The sequence below is a fragment of the Acanthopagrus latus genome, chromosome 19 (assembly GCF_904848185.1).
Source record: "Acanthopagrus latus isolate v.2019 chromosome 19, fAcaLat1.1, whole genome shotgun sequence".
In the NCBI taxonomy this organism is placed as follows: Eukaryota; Metazoa; Chordata; class Actinopteri; order Spariformes; family Sparidae; genus Acanthopagrus; species Acanthopagrus latus.
In genome coordinates, this window is record NC_051057.1 from 21,871,601 (window position 1) to 21,891,991 (window position 20,391).

General features: G+C 41.5%; 1 long non-coding RNA gene across 1 annotated transcript in view; it reads left to right on the forward strand.

The window, feature by feature from the left end:
* The window catches only part of LOC119008771, a 470,444-nt gene extending 451,800 nt beyond the window's left edge, over positions 1–18,644 (forward strand). Inside the window, exon 4 of the long non-coding RNA XR_005071533.1 lies at positions 18,357–18,644. This is a non-coding gene — a long non-coding RNA (uncharacterized LOC119008771). The remainder of the gene's footprint in view (positions 1–18,356) is intronic.
* The last annotated feature ends 1,747 nt before the right edge of the window (positions 18,645–20,391 follow it).

Below are 20,391 nucleotides of genomic sequence, written 5' to 3' on the forward strand. Positions count from 1 at the left end.
GCCTGTCCTGTAGCGACTCTCGCGTCAAGTGCTTCACTCGGGCGGCGGCAATTTTTCTATCACAGCGCTGGCCGTCTCCAGATGGCAGCAGTATAACCTGGGAAGGTCAGACGCCCATCAGTCTGGATGATGAAGTCATTTACATGTGTGCTAATCCAGGGACACGCCTGTGAGTCACATGTCCCTCAGATGACTCGATGCGTTAGTTAAACATACACGCGGCTGACGTATAGAATCAATTAGTACACAACACAACACGCTGATTTTTAACAGAATGAGATGTGTGTGGTTACGCCGGATCTGACTGGGCCACAGGTAATTTCAGTCAGTTGCGATTGTGATTGCTTCTTTAAATCTGAGTGCGTAGGCGTCACAATTAAGTTCTTTATTTGTAATTTGCACAACAATTACATCGGAGGAGTTGTTGGAAATGAAATTCCTATTGTCGTCCAACAATGCACGTAAGAGAGGTGCAGAAGAAAAGAGAAGAAATAAATGAAAACATAAAGAATGCAATATGATATAAACAAAAGGGTAAAACACAATAAAATATAAATGTTATACTGAGGTAGAATTAATTGTAGGCAGGTGGTGCAGTGCTTTATACACTTAACGAGAACCAGTCACCGACAGGTAAGGACAGGATGTGTTGGTGACGCACTAAAATCTACGATTTGACTCAATTTGAAACTCCTCACTGCAAAGAAAGGACAGAAATGGCTGTTTAAGTGTGTAAAAATGCTTTCCAGAGTAAGATGAAATGAAGTGCGATAACAAGGTATCGGGGAACCGCAGCAAAAAGCTGCGAGAAACGACAATTATTTATGAAAGGAACATAAAAACAATCAATTACGGACCTCTAACAATTGTTTGGATCATTTCTCTGACACATCTCTCTGACAAGTGCCATCCTGCAGTCGTGCAAATAATGACTGTAATCTTTCAGTCACATAGGCAGCAGAGGCCTGACAGCTCTATGCGGCGGCAGAACAGTGTTGAGAAAGTCACAGCGGATTGTCGGCTGCGCGAAGCATGTGACACCGACACCTGAGACTGTAGCTCGAGGCCGAGCTCGATCTCTCTTTCTCTCACTTTAATCACAGAGTTTCAGTTCTCTGTTCTGGGGCAGAAATTCACCATCGAGGTGGCGACTCCGAAAAACCAGCCTGTCGTCAAGCAGGCTGCCTGTGAAAGAAGCTTATTGCTACAGTGTTTTTATGTTTGCTGTCAGGCGGTGACCTCCAGTGGCTGCTGCAACCAAACTGCAACGCTCACGTTGTTTTAAGGCAATCTAACCTATTCAGTCATTACAGTGTGAGGATGTGTTGCTTGAAAATAAACAACTATATATTCTTTCTGTTAAATGGATTGTTTCAAAAGGAATTTTTAGAGAAGTCCACACTGTCATGTTTAGGTATGAGGTCCTACTGAAAACTTGCACAATCACATTAAATCCAGAAATATGAACTCCTGCAAAGATCTGTGGTGAAACTGGTCTAAGTATACCTATTAATCAGATTATAAACTATAATTTTAGTGAATTTCAAAACTTCAAGCCATGTGGTTAAATATAATATACCGACACATATTCATGTGCTGTGTCTCATTTGTGAATGTCACATTTTAATAAATGTACAAACTCACTCCAAAAAGGTGCTTTCAACGGAGAGATTACACACAGCAGAAATTCAAATGAACTCCCTTTTTCGACTTCAGCCATCCATCTTGCAGTCAACATCCAGCTCATCCAGAGAGCTGAAAAAGAGTTGTAGGTGCCATCTTTTTCATTCCCCTCACCTTCCCCTCTGAGAGGATATTTCAGAGTTATTTCACACTTGCCGGCGGGGATCACAGTGTAACTTGGCTCAAGCTGCCACTACTAGTGGCACTGCCGTACCCAAGAGTTAATAAATAACAAGCAAGCATAATGTGAAATTGTAATGGAAAATGAAATAGCAATGATAACATGGTGCTGGACTTGAACATGTTCAAATACCCAGCATTTCTCAGAGGATACTGTGACTTCCAACAAGCTTTCCACTGGTTGCATTAACATGTCTGTCTTTCAGACTCACCTCGATTGCCACTTTACACACATTACGGTGAAAACATATATCTAGTACAGTGGTTAAACTGCAGGGGTAGCCCTGCCTTAGCAGTACATTTCTGATGAAACTAACTTCAAGTGATAATTTGGGTCTTTTGGTGTCAATGATGTACTCATTCCTCGTCAGTCACCTGGGTAGATGACCTTCATCTCGCCGGCGGAGTGGAGAAGCAGCACCGCAAAACTGAACCAGCAGCAAGACGTATTTTAGCCACCTAGTGCCGAAGGAAAGAGCTCTTTAATGGCAACTTAAAACACCAAAAATGTTAAAAACGTAGCGTACATGTAAACCGGTATATGTATATTTTAGGCAGGAGTTATTTTAAGTTGGCTAAAATACACGTTGCTGCTGGAACGGTTCCAGCCCTGCTTCCTGCCAGGGATGCGCGATGCGCGCTGCTTCTCCACCCTAACAAGAATATATACTGCATATTTTGAATTCTGCATGTGGTGTAGTTATGTTGCTAGCTACAGTTTGTATGACATCACTCATCCGTGGTTAATTCTGTACATTCTTTTGATATCCTTGCTGAGCCGAGGGAGTCGAATGTCCTGTGATTTGCATCGCAAGGGCAGAACACTGAGTGGTGAAAAAGCACTCACATCAGCTTCATAGTTATCAAGGTTAAAGTGCAAGATGATTTATTCATTATACAACCCAGGGTTGCATAATGAAATGATAGTTGGTAAGTCCTTCATGCTCTACACACAGTGATAAGGCTATAAACATACATACATATACTGGATGTACATAAACATTTATACACCGAGGGAATACTCCTGTGTGGTGCATATCTTAGGTTGTGTCTGGGTGAATGTAAACAGAGACAACATGGTGAAAGAATTCAACATAAAGCAAACACTGTCCATCAGCTCTGACCGCGTTTGAGCTCCAAGCATCGATGACGTGAACACAAAGTCCACCTCTCTTCTCTTTGTGCTCTGTAACCTCAAAATCCAGTCTGCCTGTCAAGTGCAGCAGTCTGATCGGGGATGTGGTGGTGGAAACAGGTCTCTGTAATGATGCGGTCCCATTTCATTCACTTCTTCATCCTTAAACCAGACATTAGCCAGGAGCCTCCTGAAATCCAAGCTGGATTAGCATGACTCTTTCCCCGACTCTCGTCCTCGCCGTCCCTGGGGCGATGTCGGATAGTCGAACGATGCCGCGGGCAGCGATCATCTCAAAGTCCGCTGCTCTCTTCATCCAAACCTGCGCTGTCTTCGCCAATGCCGATGTATTTTTTTCTGCCCTCAGCGATACGATTTCAGCTAAAAAAGCAGTTAGAACGCATACATGTAATGATATTTGAAGGTGCTACCGCCTGCTGTTGCCACGAGTCTGCAGTATTAGGAACTTAAGACGGTGATGATTCTTGCCAGCTTGTCGGATTTAGTGGCATCTCGTGGTGTGATTGCAGATTGTAACCAACTGAATATCCCTCGTCTCACCCTCCCCCATGGTGGCCCCAAAAAACTAATACTGTAGAAACATGGTGGACTCCATGAAAGAGGACCTGCTCCCTCTGTAGATACAAAAGGCTCATAGTAAGGTAACAAAAAGCACAAAGGTTCTTGGTTTCAGATGATTATACACTAATGAAAACATAATTATTAATATTTATACTACTTACCCATCAATAGACTCTCAAAATCCTCCACACTGAACCTTTAAAACTATGAATTGAATTTATGTTAAAGGAACTATACACTGTTTCCTTGAATCTTGCTCCTTTTCCAAAAGAAACACTGCAAAGTACCTCAAAAATACTTAATTCAGGTGGTTAAAAAAAGATATGACCACAAGGTGAGCAGGGGAGGTGACCATCTTGGAACATGTTGAAATGTGGAGTGGTCTTCACAAAACCACCAGGACGAAGGCAGCACCTTGATTATATAACTCGGATTGCTGAGGCCTTGTGTTAGCTGCGACTGAACTGAAGAATCCTGGAATGTAGCCTTTGTCCCACATTTTTTTTTTTTCTTACAATGTAGTTGCTCTACAAAGGCATCTCTCCTTGGCCGCGGTGTGTTGTATTTCAGCCACATTCTTCAGTCGTCCATCTGATGGATCAAACGAGGGATCTATTTTAGACAATCTAACTGTGTAGCGCTGCCAGAATGAGGGTTTTTCAGATGCAATAATGGGCCTGAAGGCATCATGTGTAGGCACAGACGGAGCGCTGAAGCTGCTGCTGCCGCTAACATGCTGCTCAATGCTACGCCACCTGTGTATACACAAAGGAAGTCTATCAACATTACACTTACACCGTGTGTACACAGGTGGCGACAGTAGAATCTGATGCTTCTGACGACCGGGGATCTCGAAACACGTTGACATCTCTGAGATAGATGTCAGATTGGGCACGAAACAGTGAACACACAATCATACAGCTTTCACACATTTTACCCCGAAACACATTTGGAAGAGAAAACACATGCAAATCCTAAAATTACAACTGATATCTGTCTGTGAATGATTTTCTGGCAGACCTCCCGGTTCACTTTGGCCTATCAAATCACAGTGCTTGATCTGCACACAGTTTTTCAATTAAGAACCATTCGGGGTGCACCTGCAGAACAAATACATGTTGTCATATTCCAGTGGTGCTTTATTTTTTCAATCATTTCAGTTTCTCATGACTTTGTCAGCTGTTTTGTTCCTAACGACTTCATATTATTGTTTTCTCTTTGAATTAGTTATTTTTAAAAGCCCCTGAGTATTGGGGGTCTTGTGGGGACCCCATTCAAAATCAGCTAATCCTGCTTATGTTGTTTTTTTATTTATTTTTTAAATTTTTTACTCGAGAAAACTACTTAGTGAGTCTGTGTTTGCCATGGGTCCTAATTTAAAGTATTACAGCCACTCTGTCAGTCATTCTGAAGGGGACGGACACAGATGCTGCAGACACAGATTAAAAAAGTACTTAAGTTTGAGTGACTTTGGGGTTTATTTTAGTTATTATATATTGGGGTCAAAATGACTCTGGGTTCCTTCACCGTACAGACTGAACACAAATTAATGTTTACTTTAAATTATGGACAACTAAATCATAAAGAATATCAAAGGATGATAATAAGGCTTTGGAAGAATTAATGTGGATTGTATTCAGGATAGAAACTGCAGCTTGTGTTAAATAAAAATAAAAAAAAATGTTTTTCGGATTACATTAATTACAGAGCTAATAATGTTTTGAGAAGACATCCTGTCAGTTGGCAAAGTAAACATTTCTCTTCATGATGATTTCCATGTTGGTTAATGAGCAACATGCTGACTGGATGCACAGCGCCGTCTTCCTCCTCTTGATTCGATGTTACTCAAACACAGTCGACACGAGCAGCTTTACTCACAGTAGTAGTTTTCGATTTAACCAGAAAGAACATTTCTGCCTCCAGAGCACTTTTTTACCTTTTGGAAAGATTTCCGGAGAACTAAAAAATCCTATCTGCTCGGCTTAAGCCTCCCTGAAATCACTCCCACCTTCACCCTACCTAGTGGAGCCTGTGGGCTCACCGTGCTGCTTGAGGACACTTTTTTTTTTTTTTCCCACCAAATGACACATTGGCTCTTACAGAGATCCAACCCATGACCTTCCGGTTAGACAGCCTTCCCTCTCAGTTTCGCGCCGCCCCACAGAGAGCTTACTCAATGTCACCGGCACAAATCATCAAAAAATCATCTCGAAGCTAATCCAGTATTTCCTGATGGGATGAAACAAGTTCTTGACACAGGAAAGTGGAGAATAAAGGGGCATTCTTGGGAGTAGTATGAGCGAAGGGGTGTGAAGAATGAAGCGCGAGTCGCTTGTTTCACTCCGCTGGCAACAACAATCTGTCAGACAGCTTACTGGGGATTCACTCAGTGTCTCATTTCAATATACACCAGGCCGAGGAGGAACACCTTATCAAGGAGATGTGAGCAACTGTGATAAATTTGCTGTATCCAGCTGCATTGAGCTGATAAGCACCCAAATTATATTCTCCCTACATGCCTGCTCTAATTAAAAAAGAGTCTCTCAGGTTTCAGCAAGTCACCATTTGATGTATTTAATCTTTGTTTAAAATGATGCAAGTCGTGCACCAATTTTTTTTCCGATAGATTTCCAGTTCTTAGAGATATGTTGCGTGTCCTCTTTTTTTTTTTTTTCCCTGACCACCTGCCGCTCTCAACACAGTCTGTACATGCGAGCTGACATCATCAGTATTCAGCCCGCCTCTTTCCCTTCCTGTCGCTTCTCACAAAGGAGCCCTCGGGGCATTAGTGGTGAACCTCTATCCACATGGGACCTGTTGGTCCCCCTGACACCTGTCTCCCTCAGGTTGACCCCAGTCACGCTATGGATCATGCTACAATGCCTCCAAGCCTGAATCTGCCGGCATAGTCAGACATTGACAGGCAGCTAGCACCGGCCGACACGCAGTGGGGCTTTTGAAAACAAAGGAAACCTTCCAGAGAATGAATTAAAAGTATCACCAGTAAGATCATATTTATTCGAACAAGTCTGGTCACTTTCACGGTCTGGTTGACTATTGATTGTCAAGCCCTTTAGCTGAGAGACACACTTAATGGAATTAAAAAGTTTTCCGGAATTGACTGGGAGAAGGCCGGGGCTGCATGCGTGGAAGAAAGTCACGTCGAAAGAAAACAACAAGACAGAAATCTCCGGCGGGACAAATCAATAGCTATCACAAATCTGCAGTATATGATGTTGAAATCTTTATTTTCGTCCTGTTAGTGAAAGCATCTAAAGGACATTTTAGCTTTGTGTATTGTTCCTTAACTGGACCTTTAAAAGAGTCACCAGAGAAACTGAAAGTTACCTCTCAGTAACCAGCCCAGTCACCAGAATACATGTTGACACTGTGTGTTTCTGCAATTTCTTCATGTTGTGTTGCAACGCTGTTATTATGGTTTGAAACAAGTCCAGCAGCCCACGTTACAGCCTTAGAGTTGTCTAAGTATGTTTCTGCACTCAAAGTTTCTTTATGTTGCAACTTTACACTGGTTTAGGCACAAAAAAAACACTTGGTTAGGTTTAGAAAAGCGGTCAGGGTTTGGCTTGGCAGACTCGTTTTGGGTGCCAGGATCACGGGTGGAGATGGTCTGACTTCCCCGTGAATAATATCTGATTTTGGTCACCACAGATATCTGCGTGTCTCCTTAAAAAAGCACCTGCTTTTCAAACAACATTAACAGCTCGAAATATCCACAGGTCTCCCATGAAACAACACAAGGATCTGTCACTGCAAAAATGGCTGAACATATCCCCAGATGCCCTTAAACATATCTGCTGGTGTGACTCAAGCTGTGCTCGGCCCGTCTGGCAGCCTCGTTGTTCAAGAAGCGCAGTTGGTAGCTGTGTATCCATAGTGCCAGTCATGGGTATTGAAAGTGTTTCAAATATGCAGAAATTCAGAACTGTAAAATGTCTTTCAGGGGACCGAACTAGTATTTGTTCCACTAGCTTAATCCATATAGTACTGGCCTAATCGACCATTTATCTCTCTGCAATACAGACAAAATGCAGCTCAGGAGGCTGTAGTTGTGTTTGTTAAATGTTGGGTTCATGTTTTGTTACGTGCTGTAATTGAGAGAACACAACGACGTTGTGTGGGTCAAGTTCACTCAATACTGCTGCCATTAACTCATGACTCATTCACGGCGGCTCCCTCTGCATTCAAATCCGTCTAAATGTCGCTTGCATTACTGTCTCGAAACATAACGTTGCATTGATTTAAATACGTGGGAATGTTTTGCAAAATGTGCTTCGTCACCGTTTTAGAAAAGCGCCTCCGGTTTCTTTTCTTTTTTTTGGCCCTTACACTGCAAATCTGTGCTAAATCCACATGTATAATTGAGGAGTTTTTTGGTGATTAAAGAAATATCAGTGTTTTGTATGTTTGCACGCAGATCATAATTAAAAATACAGGCCTGTTTTACAGCTGTGTTTACAACAAAAAAAACACACTGGTGTAAACAGATCTTTTACAGCGTCATAAAAACATTAATGAGTGTCGTTCTTTCCAGAGATAGCCCTGCGCTAAAAGACCAATCGATTTCCTGCAATTTACAGCTTAATCTGACGAGCCTGCACCTGATATTACCTGCTGCATATTGTGCTTTAATACAGTCACAAATTCTGACTCTGCAGAGTTCCACCCCTGGGAACTTTTCTGCTGACGAAGCAAACTGTTCACTTGTTCCACATAGCGAGCCATGAAAGTGACTGCGTGTTTTACATCCTAACTGCACATTGTAATTTACCCTGCGGCAGCTGTGAGGACCACACAACAACTTCAAGTTAGCAACGAGCTCAGTGCCTTTTCATTTTTGACCACTGGTGCGTAAATTTAAAGATTCAGGTGATTTTTTTTTTTTTTCTTTGTGGTAGCAGAAATACTTGCTCTAACTTTAAAAAAAAAAGCTGAAAGTTACTTGGCAAGTAGTGATCACAGGAATGTAGAAGAGGAGACACAATGGCAGTGACATGTAAAATATAATGCCTGATACCGCTCGTCAGTAAATGAAGATCATGCACGTTATCTCAGGAGCTGAATATCGTACCTTATTAGCTAAGGATTAGGATAAAGGATTGTGTGATTTGTATTGCAGTTAACTCAGGCTCAGATTATGGGAAGTCAAGGTTAATTTACCCCTGATTTGCCACTGTGGAAACCTGATCCAGGGACTTAGTTGATCCAGATGTGTGGCTCAGAATAACCTCTCTATATTCATCCGGAGAGATTATCTCCATCTCCTGAGCAGCGGCGCATTCACTGTGTTTGTAGAGCTGAAGTTAAAGAAATGTGAGCCGCGTGTAATTTCCTGTTATTACAGTTAATGTATCGGAAACATTTGCATCGACTCATATTTTAATTTTTTCCACATGCTTGTCTTTATATTCTCGTCCTGCTCTTGTATTCTACAGTTTTCTGTCCCCAAGCTGAATCACATTACCTTGACTGAGTGTTAATACTGTCTGAGAAGCTTCATGTATCAGAGAATGACACAAAATAAATCACAAGTACCGCAGCAACTGATGACTAAACAGAAGCGTTTAATGTATAGATATTTATTAAAGATGATGACTCTGATGTGGAGCGTTAAGTTTGGCGTTGGCGCTCAGTAATTAACAGGAAATGAAGTTGTGTTTTGACTTCCCATTTGACCGTCTCCCTATCTGCAGCAATGTCGCCAGGCTCCGGATAATGATGTCCTCTGCATTTTTGTGGAAGGGAACATTTCCCCGGCCATTCATCAACGTCCACTTCCCTGTGTACAGTCACTCATGTCACGCTTGCTTCTGTAGCCAGGATGTGAGGCTCGCGAGGACTCTGGTGTAAGGGCCAGAGCCTGGCTGCTCTCGTGTCGCTGAGTCCTCTGGTGAGAGATGACGGTCAATTTGTTTCCCATCATGCTACCTGGCCAGTCGCATATGATTAACGTACCCCTGCCAACTGACCCTTGACGTGTTTTCCCTCCCGTTTCGACTGGGCCTGCTCGGGCAGTCACATCACACGTCGCCTCCCCCGACTCACTGAGCGTATGGTAAACTCGAGGAATCTAACCTCACACTTTTTTTTTTTTCCCCCGGCTGCACTCACATCTGGCGGCGGCGTCTTCACTCACGCTGGTCTTTTAACATGCAACATTATTTCAAAAAAACTCCCCCCAAAAACTGTTGGCAGGGCTTTTAAGTGTACGGATTTGCTCTATTTGCAACTCAGCCCTCTGGAGAAAACCTTTCTGACACCATTACTTTTTGAACACAGTGATGTGCTTTCAAACTTTCAAGTGCAGCAAGCTGAAAATACGGCGTCATGCAGAAAACCAGCCGGGTGACGTCTTTACAGCGACTGCAGGTGTGATAAGGAGGAAAAAGAAATCCAAACCCATGCATGGTGTGCACCAAAACAGGAAAATGCTTCATGTAATGTGACGACATATGTACTTCGTGGACAGATTCTGCTCATGTTAGATAAAAATAAATAAAAGGGGAGATGTTAAAGGAAGATGGGCTGTGTAAATTAAGAGCACGGAAGGCGAGGGAGGGGAAAAACGAGCTGGGTCTCTCACAGATGTGTGAAATGTGTGCTTGTTGGCCTTTAGGGAGGAAAATTGGAAAGACTAGACGACAGTTTGGGGAGGCGCAGAGGGAAGGAGGAGATCTGTCTTCCACAGAGACCTTGTCTGTGAAAAGGAGATATGGAAGGGACATGCTTATAGATCCGTGGACAAAACACGGCACACACACACACACACACACACACACACACACACACACATCTGAGAAAAACCACAACTTCCCAAAATACGACTCCCTTAACTTGAAAGAAGACCCAAAAACTTCACAGAACTGAGAGAAGTACAAAATAAAAAAAAAATAAAAAAAAAATCTTGATGGACTGAACAGCATGAAGTTGCAAATGTGTGCTCGGGGAGAAGAGAAAATAGCTGTCTATGTCACATGCTAAACCGAACATCTTTTTCATATGTCTGGTTCTAAAATAAAAAGTGATACGCAGAACCGTCAAAAACACTCCTCAAATGAACTTGTTCCCTTTGAAATTGCGGGCGCTGGAACTTTTGATGCCTAGTTTTGACATTATAACTATGATCTCAGCTCTAACTACCCCCAGAAAACATCCACTTTGCCGATACACAGCTCTCGCTCTGGGATGCAAGTGAGCCTTTTATTCTCCATGTCAGGGTGAGAAATCCACCATAAGACATTCATTTTGCGCTTTTCGTGATCTATTCTGTTCTCGTCGTGATTGCAGGACAAAATGTGTTTGTGTCTTAAACAAGTGCTCATTTTTCAGAATGTATTCCGGAAGGCACATGCAGCCAGGCCCTTAAAAAAACACAAAAAAAAACAAAAAAAACAACCTGTGTGCGTGACCCCTATCAGCAACTGTCTGGAAAAACAACTAACCATGAAGAAAAAGTTAGTGAAGCTCATCGGGCTCAAAGGGCTCAGATTAGACTTACGCGGGAAGATTAGAGGGAAAAAAACAAACTGTAGGTATTGGCAGAGTACATTCTCTGAACTAGAAACTGTACCTCCTTGAAGTGGGAGGGGAAAATATACTGTGCAAGACATGAGAGACTAAGCAGAACCTAATTTAAATTGTGCTTTATTTTAGAGGTACAATGGAGAAAGACCACAGAGGATTCGCTCATCAAACAACCCAGGAAATGTCTCCATGGGTAGGGGAAGAAAAAAGGAATAATAATTGTGTACACTCTGAAGGTCTAAGATTTGTCATTATAGAATGGAAGAACAGAGGGGAGAAATAATAAGCAGGGGGATTTCTAACGTTATTTAAAGAAGTTCTAATCATTAGTCCGCTGTGCAGCGCGGTCAGAGAAGCCACCAAGGCCTCCTCCTGTGAAAAGAACATGATCAAAGAGGATGAAGGTTAAATAAGTTTACTGGGTAGTAAGACAAGGGAACTGACAGTGGTTTCTTCTCGGCTAACTTTGCGACTAAAAAAGAAGACGTCATCTGCGAAAAAGATAAAAAAATCTCTTTCTAAAATGCGTGAAATATAATTTATAACATAAGGTCGAACGGAACAAAGGTGATTTGGTTTTATTTCACAGAAGCAGAACAGCTCGAAATCTTTCCAAATCCGGCCCATTCTCACTCCCAGCGCATCAGTGGCCCTAGCCTTGTAAGTTTGCCGCTGTAGTTAACCCTCTAGCTTCAGATCTTAAAGAATCCCTCAAGTGCAGCAGTATAAAGTCTGAGTCAGGGGTGGTCGAGGTTGGATCATACAGAAGACTTTCTCTGCAGGGATACGGGTTTGTGTCTGGAGTCCAGAGTGATTTGTTTTTAGGTTTTATGTCATTTTGGTGGGATGGTTGGATGAGTCATGCATTGGACTTCCCTTCCAAAGACTGAGGTTGGTATACCATTTACCAAGAGTGATTTATGTTACGTAAGACTTACAACCTGAGCTATACGACTGAAAATATCCAGAAATATGATCTATTCTATAACGTCATCATGTTGATTTGGAGTCTAAACCTAACCAAGATGTGTTGTTGCCTAACCCTAACCAAGACATTTTGGTTCCTAAACCTAACAAGTAGTTTCAGAGACTTAACACTAACCAAGACGTTTCAGTTCCTAAACCTAACCAAGTAGATTTGGTGCCTAAACCTAGTTTTGGTGCTTAAAGTGAACCAAAGTGCAAGCAAATAACAATCCAAAAGTCATAATATGTGAACTGTTTGTCAGCCAGCTCTACTTATACTCTAATTCTAACTGGATGTTGCATATTACATATTATTGCTAACTTGACCACAGAGCCCGTCGAGTGCAAAATGGATGCTAGGTAGGTAGATAAAATGTCACTATTTGAAGCTGAAGGCCACTGCCCAAGCTGCCATATTTGACGAGTTGAGAATTAAAATGTTTTCGCCAGCTCTCACCATGTGTAATAAGGTGAAAATCAACTGTTGCTCAGCTGCTACGCGCCAGATGTCCTTGTGTTTTCCAAGAAGCAGTTCAATCCATTTTTTCTCACACAATCTGTGGCCTCTTTTCCACCACAGCACAGCACATCTCTTGTGATCTATCTAAAACATCCTTAAATATTACACTGCATGTCCTGTAAACGCAACACAAACGTGTTTTATTTTGCAGCCTTGTTGTTATTACAGTCTATATTTTCACCCACCCAGCAGTCAGATTTAAGCCTGAATAATGTGTGTTTTGCCCCCAAACTTACATTTCTGTTATCCATGTTGGGAATAAGCTAAACAACGGCAGATTTTTATTGCTAGTAGAAATAATCGGGTCAACCACGGGTGATATAACTTTATCTGCTAGCTCCTGGCTGTTAATATAAAACAATACAAGGCACAGAATTTGTATGAGCACTTTAAATATGATATTGATTCTGCAATATATCCAAGTGCTTCCTCTTTATTGGTCCTCATGCAGTGGGCTTTTGAAAAATGCCACAGACCTCTTATCACACAGATTAGAATGGATTGCTTTTAATATTACCTCCAATAACGGGACTTTGTTCCAAATGGCCATTTCCCTTCATTGCATGAAAAGTCAACTTCCATTTGACAAGACATTTAGTATGGCTTATGTGGCACAAACTGGGCATAAAGTTTCAAATTGAACTTTGGGGGGAAATTTGAGAATATTTGTGGGTGTTCTCTGAGAAAGGGGAGATTTCTGGATCATTACATGCATTTCTCCTTCCTGTGTATCAATAGGCAGAATGTTACATTTGCCGCGCTGCCATTAGTCAAAGTGGTCTAATTTAAAATAGGGACACTATTGGGTTTTGTGTGATAAATGACCCATGTGAGGGCGACCCACAGTGGGTAATGGAGGGAAAGGGTTCAGTTACAAGCAGTTAGAATACAAATATCCTGCTTTCTGCCTCTGACACTGGGCATAAGATATAGCACCCTGCCTGTACAGTAAATTGTGTTTCTTTACAATAACTTTAGTCCTTACATTTGAAGAGTTTCTTTTCTGATCTTCTATAGCTGAGCTTATTCCCAGCAGTCGTTGTGTCTGAGTAGGTTTCATGTCTTTTTACAGTATATCTCATTTAATAATGAAACAGATGCTTTTACCATGGGGCACTTCTCCATCTCTGTGATATGCAATGCTGTAAATCCCTCTCAAGATGTTAAGGGATAGCCTTGGGATGCTGTCAGCTCACCGTTATCACTTTGTATGTTGCGGTCTGACAGTTTGCGAGAAACAGACATCTTTTACTCTACACATAAATCAATGGACTGTTCTATACATCCTGATTTCGGAGGAGAACACAAGACACGTGGTGTTCATCGGCCAGTCTGGAGAAACATGGAGGCTACCACTGAAAACACTTGATTTCCCTTTAACTTTCCTCCAAAGAACAGTAATATTAAGATGCAAGAGGCAAGATACTTTGACAGTGCCTTCTATAACACACACAACCATACAAACATTTGTCATATGATTGCTTGATCATGGTTAAAAAGGGTTCAGGTGCAAAGTCAATAACTATATCATCCTTCATCCTGAGAGGTTTTGTGGTGCCGACTGTGGCGCAATTAATCACAAATCGTTCCTGAAAGAAAAAGCAAAAACTAAGATCAGCCAGGCATTTTAAAGGTGTTCCAGTGTGAATGATTAAGGGGCTTCTACAACCGACTGAACTCCCCTTGTCTCAGGTTTGCCTGTGGTGGATGCTAAACATGCAAAAACCACTGGGGTACTTTGGTACTCAGTGGAAGAAGACCCGCTCCTTCTACAGTTATAAAGAGCTCAGTCGAAAAGGTAACGAAACAAAAGTTTTGGTTGATTATACACTAACAAAAACACAATCGTGAATATTACAGTCATTTTTTTTTTTTTTTTTTGCCAATAGATTGGCCTTAATCATGCACATTGTACCTTTAAGGGTCAATTAAATTAGTGGGACAAAGAGCTACACAGATGCCCCGGACTGGAGTGTGTGCAGTCCAGGTTCGGTAATTGTCGCTTGATGACGGCAATCAGAACCGTTTCCCAACAGCTGCTATTTAAACACCAATTCAATAGAACACCCACTAGCCAAATTGTGATATGTGTTTGGCCCTCGCTCACGCCCAGGGTAACATTCCTTTGCCAACACTTGGCGTACATGAATCCGAGTCCAAAATAAATATGTTTCCACCTCAGCATCCCTCTTGTGTTGAACTCTAAGTCTGCCTCATAAATTGTTTTCTTTCACCAATAGGTTACACTCACAAGGAGAGCAGGTTTTTCTTTTTTTTTTTTTATAGCCCAGTCTCTCTCCGAGCCTAATCTGTATGATGGTAAAGTTGAGTCACCACAGTAGGGGTTGGCTGGTACTCGAGGTAAATTAACTCCAGGGAGTTTTTCTGCCGGCCTCGAAAACACAAACAATATTTGTGTCGTGATCTCCCTTGGCTTCTCTGAAAGAAAACTCAAATAAAACAACAGCACTGTATTTATTAAGACGGTTTCCTCCAGAATATAGCGACGTAGTAGACACAGTATAGTTGCAATATAAATAATTACGAACAGGTAGCACATCACAAAGCTCTGGTATGACTTACAATCAGATATTATTGCCCTTCAAATATCCTTGGTGTTAAGGTGACGCCGGGACTGTGAATGTGGCCCTCCTGCACTGCATCTTTTTCATTATTTCCAAAGCAAAATGGTACTCTTCTGGATACGCTGGTATTCTTTCAGGCACGGAATTAATACATGTATAGCAGCTGTTGCAAAACATCAATAAACTGTCAGGCAATAAAGAAAGGCAGGCTTTAAGTGAGAATGAAAGAAATTGGCACAGACCAACAGAAGCAACAAAAATGTCATCTGTCTGGGAAGATTTGGAGAGCTCCCATGAAGTGGCTCGCAATTATATTGCACATGTCACCACAGACAAGTAGATAAACAACACTCTTTCAATTTGTAATGAATCAGCCACAGACATTGATTGGAACGGGTGTTCCATAAATGTAATTGCCTCTTTGATTCTGATCATTGATCTGAATCTGGACGATTGTGTATGAAATGTATATAAAAAAAATAAATAAATAATTGCATCATCAGCGGTGGAAAATGTATTTCGAGACGTTAGACTTCCCTATCAACGTAAAATATCACAGTATAGATTGATTTTGATAGTTTAACATATTGAAAGGGAAGGACGTCGTACCTTCAGGCAGGTTTGTGTAAGAACAATAACGCCATGTAATTTCTCTTTCGGTTAATTTTCACAAAGGAATGAAATGAAACTGTGATTTCAAAGCATTCAGTGTGACTTAAAAAGTCATTAGAGAAGGAGATGGTGGGGGGAAAGTCACCAACCTCCATGACGTGCCCTACATTTTCCTATACGCAGCTCTGTCTGCAGGCAGAAGACATTAGCTCACAATGATATTTGTAATGCGACACTTTTGGGAGAGGTATTTCTCATTTTGTGACAGAGCAGGGAAGGATAGATATGGTAAACAGTGGCTCCTGAGGATAATTTGACCTCGGAAAAGGCAAGGCCATTTATTTTCCTCCGCTTAATGTTACAAATACGGTTGTATTCCACAAACAAGAACAGCCCCAGCACCTGTGTGGATTCAAGCCAATACGAGGAAACACGTGGAGAAAGACTCCACAGCCAAACCACTTGAAATGTTTGCTTTACATAGAGCATCATCGGGAATCTAAACCCAGATAAATACAACTGTTATCTACTGAGCAGCTTTTTTTCTTAGAGCTTGAAAGTGCACCAAACAGGGCTTGATATTAACTTCATGGGTTCTTGGAGCGAATGTTATTCTGAGCTGATCGACACAAGCGAATTTACAATTGCTGCATTTTTTTTTTCTCTAAATCCAGAGTTGGCATGAAAACCACATCACAAGCAACTGGAAACACTGACATAATTAATTTCTACAACTCTATTTGGCATTTGAATTACTTTCTGTTTATGTTTTCATTAATCTTAAGTGAAATTAAACCAACCTGTCGGATGGTTTGTTACACAGAACCATTTGGAAAACAGTTTGGAAACAGGTCAGTGCAGAAAAATGTTCATATACTAACAGAAATAGGCACAATTGCAAGTTTTATGCAGCCAGATTGAGATCATGTGATCATGTAATAATGCAAATCCATCTTCAGACTACACCAATCCAATCCCCAGAATAAATGTTAGCTTAGTGCAGTCCTGCAAAACCACCGATGAATTCAAACTGAACATTTCTTTATGTTGCTACTTTGTTTGGCTTCACTTTTCTATTTCACTCTCGTCACAACACATCAAAACCACTTTGTCAGGGTTAGGAAAACATCATGTCTTGGCTTAAAATATCTGACCTGTTTTGGTTGCAGAAAAAACAGAAATGTCCGCAGGCCTCGGTTTTGTTGGCACAAAACCAGCCGGAGATGGTCCGCCTTCCTGTGAAAAATAGCGGGCTTTGGTCGCCACCTCCCGACGTGAAAGTCAGAGAACAAACATACGATGTGGACGTGATATGTCACGTTTGGTGAATATGTCAACCTTGGACGTATCTGCGATCTGCAGAAATGTTAACTGCTAACATCAGATCCGGGCGACCGGGCTGACTATGCCTTTGAGGCAGAACACACGGGTGTTGAACCCATTAGCTTCCTGTGAGCGTAGGCGTACATCAGCTCGTGAAGACGTTAGCATAGCCACTGTAGCATCAGTTGTATCAAACATAGAGAGTATATTCCATTCAGGGAATCAATGAAAGACACGGAGGGATATGTTCGATGGACGAGATCGCTCTTTCGTCTGCTGGCTTCGATAAAAGAGTTTGATTTATCAACTGGGATTTCCTGGTGGTCGCTCTCTTCTATGTTTGATCTGATTGGCTGAAGTTAGCTCATGATAGACAGTGACAGATCCAATCACCTGTCATTGGTAGAGCATTCCCAGATAGTTCTGTGCCACAAACCATCCGGTACGTCAGGTCAGTCTCACTGTAAGGTAGGTTTAAATGTCAATGCATGTAGTTGATATTTTGGTGTCTTAACAGCAAATATTTTCAAAAACTAAAACTTGTACAAGAAGTAATTTGCACTGGGTGCCAAACATGAACGTATAAATCCATTACATCAGTTTTTCCATTTGTTTCAGATGTGCTTTTCACACCTTTTTACCCCGAGAATGTCACACCTGGACAGCTCTGGATTTAGAGTAAAACTTACCACTTTGTAAATTCGCTTAGGTGTGCTCAACTCATAATTATGTTCGCTCCAACAACCCGTGAAGTTAATATCTACCCCTGTTTGGTGCACCTTTGAAGCCCTGACCGTATACCCTAAACCTTATCACAAGGTTTGAAAAATGAAATTCACCTCAGCTCTAAGCTCCTATAGAGCCTTTTAAGTACATCCCAAATCCTGCGCTGGGATAAAGTTTTCTGTTAGATCGACACTCTTCTGCCTGACACTTAGTATTTGACTAAACTGTAATGAGAGGTCAGAGTGGGGTGAGCATTAGTCAGGTCAGGGCTACATCTTCAGCATGCCTTATGAGCACAGGTACATCTACTGCTGAAGAATGTTCATTTGTCAATAAGGTATAATCATTGTCAGTTCGCTGAACCCATAATGGATTCTTTAGCAACCTTATCAAGGAATTTTCTTTGAAGAGCGCTGCAGCCTGAGGGCTTTTCTGCACTTTCAGAGAGGAGACCCCCCCCTAAAGGATTCTCTTTATTTTTCCTCCTTTTTCTTTGCAGGTGAGAGTGCACCTTTTCCCGCTGACTCAGCATATTTGGAGCAGAGAAAAGCCCAATTATTCAAGATGGCCCAGATTAACTTTGGGAGTTCTGTCACTGTCATATAACAAACAAAATGTTGACACAGCCCGTCTTTGTCAACACGCAAAAGCGACTAAGCGCATTTATCTCCTGTGTGACAACCGGCTTGGATCCGTGCCCGAAACAGCACGTCATTTTATTTATTTATTTATTTTTCCCCCCACACAAGATCTTCAAATAAAGAGGAGAAGCCTTTCATTTGTTTTTTTTTTTCCTGCCCAGAGACGCTTATTAATCAACCACAATATGAGTTTTGATTCTTTGTGTGTATGTATGTGTTTGTGTAATCCTAACGAGTTATGCAAATAAAATAAAGTTTGAATTAATTTTAATGAGTGCGTAACAAAAAGGGCCAGAGCTAATTAACTAAATTCCCTCTCTTTGAAAAATGGGTAGCACTGACCCCCCGTCGAATGAAAAAAAAAACAAAGCCGGGAACATTAGAATATTCATTACGAAACATATTTATGTAACACTGTGAGGCTTGTGTGACCAAGGGGTCCCACGGGAGCAGGAGGCAGATTGTTAAGGTGGAAATATATAGTTTAAGCTTCAAAGCAACATAAGGTATATTGTATTAATTCATTCTGCCGCCCGCGGGGACGAGAGGAAGTGTCGAGGCATTATGTGCTTATATTTGCTCCATCTCTGCCTCGGTTTGTGTCCCCAGTAATTTCCATTTTGAAGCTGAAGGTGCAGCTGTAAAAGACAAAAATAGATGAACACAGGAAGAACACAATTAGCTCAGTTTTTCCAACGCAAAGCATTTTTTTTTTTTTTTGTTTCTTGTATCCCTGAGCTCAATAACAATGCAGGATGCTACAACAGCTTTAAGAAGATGTATGGCACTAACCAGAGTGCCATACTGTCAGGTATAGTCATTAAGGGAACGCAACAGGATAGGATTTCTCATAATGAATGCAAGGACACGGACAAGAGGAAACCATTAACACTCTGAAGAAGAATCTTATAATAAAGGTGAGACCAGTGTCATGTTGTTAATAGCTACAATTATCCATCAACGAGCAAATGAGCCATCAACATTTACTGCTAGCTCTCAATCACACAAATCAGCCCTGATTGCTGCGCCACTGTGGAACAAGCTCCCCGCCACGTTCAGATCTGCTCTAATGCCAGGTACCATTTCTTTAATCCCCCGTGTCTGCTATTCGTCTTTAACCATTATTGTGCAGGTTCCCTTAGAATGGCTGGGAAGTTGCATCACACACCCCCGACTACCGTGTCTGGCACTTTCCATGCGATGCACTGGAGAAATGCCTCAGCACACATAATCCCAAAACGTGTATCAACCAGACTAGAAAAATAGAAAAACTGTCTGAGGAAAGAGTGTGGTGGTGCAGAGGCGGACGCAGTCAACAAAACAAGTAGATGACGTTCTGATTCCTTGATATCATGATAAAGCATCACGACAGTAACACAGAATTATATAAAGACAGTATATTTATTATCTGTTGTTACTTCAATCTTTATTTTCAGATCCAGTTAGCATTAGCTTCTTCTAGATGTATTAGTATGTATTATATCAAGCTTTAGCTGTGTTTTTTTTCTTCCCGTCATGGAAGAAGCAGTAACACATTATTTTTCTCGTTGTTCAGGAACAGTTGGTTGAAATCCAAGTCAAACAAGAAAGTAGAAATTAAAAATGAATCTGCTTCTTTGCCAAATACACAGTGCTAGAGGAGCAGTGATGTAGGGATTTCACACAGGGCTAACTCAGCAGCTAACAAGCAAGCAAGATGGTAGATGGAAGTGCTAGTCAGTTACAACAGCTCCTCACATTTCTCTAGTCACTCTGTACTCGGCTTTTCACTCTCCCTGGTCTTTTATGCTCAGGATGGTACTTTAAAAAGAGCTAGGTTTATTAAAGAAGCATGCTAGCTAACAATCCCCTTGTAGTATCAACTCCTATCTGTCCCAGAGCAGTTTAAGCTGT